Genomic DNA, 1,067 nt, shown 5'->3' on the forward strand with positions numbered 1-1,067 from the left:
TCGTCACGGGTGGGAGATTACCCCCACATCGCATTTAAGTCTAAAATCAAATAAGTTGTTATATATTTGAATTTACTCTTCGTTGATACTTACACGAATGGCATCCGTGAAAATTTCTGAGTCCACTCGTGGAGATAGATCGCCGAACTCCACAAAATGACCATACTCCAAATCTAATGCAAAAAAAATTGTATAGAATTTCGAAAATATGAATGATACAACATTGTACTTGCGTAAATTTTCTTTAATACTCGCGCGAATGGCATCCGCGAGAATTTCTAAGTCTCCTCGTCGAAGTCCAAAACACAACTGAACTGGTAATAGCAATAGTCGGTCGAAGGACCGACTTTGTTGTCGTCTCTCAAAGCCGAGTATCCCCACTTCGCAATGTACGTCTAAAATCAAATAAACTGTTGCATATTTCAATTAATTCTTCGTTAATACTGGCACGAATGACTTCCTGCGAAAATTTCTGAGTCCACTCGTGGAGATAGATCGCCAAACTCCACAGAATGACCATAGTCCAAATCTAATGCAAAAAAAATTGTATAGAATTTCGAAAATATGAATGATACAACATTGTACTTGCGTAAATTTTCTTTAATACTCGCGCGAATGGCATCCGCGAAAATTTCTAAGTCTCCTCGTCGAAGTCCAAAATACAACTGAACTGGTAATAGCAATAGTCGGTCGAAGGACCGACTTTGTTGTCGTCTCTCGAAGCCGAGTATCCCCACTTCGCAATGTACGTCTAAAATCAAATAAACTGTTGCATATTTCAATTAATTCTTCGTTAATACTGGCACGAATGACCTCCTGCGAAAATTTCTATGTCCACTCGTGGAGATAGATCGCCAAACTCCACAAAATGACCATACTCCAAATCTAATGCAAAAAAAATTGTATAGAATTTCGAAAATATGAATGATACAACATTGTACTTGCGTAAATTTTCTTTAATACTCGCGCGAATGGCATCCGCGAGAATTTCTACGTCTCCTCGTCGAAGTCCGAAACACAACTGAACTGGTAATAGCAATAGTCGGTCGAAGGACCGACTTTGTTGT

This window comes from Vespula pensylvanica, chromosome 20 (genome assembly GCF_014466175.1).
Source record: "Vespula pensylvanica isolate Volc-1 chromosome 20, ASM1446617v1, whole genome shotgun sequence".
NCBI lineage: Eukaryota > Metazoa > Arthropoda > Insecta > Hymenoptera > Vespidae > Vespula > Vespula pensylvanica.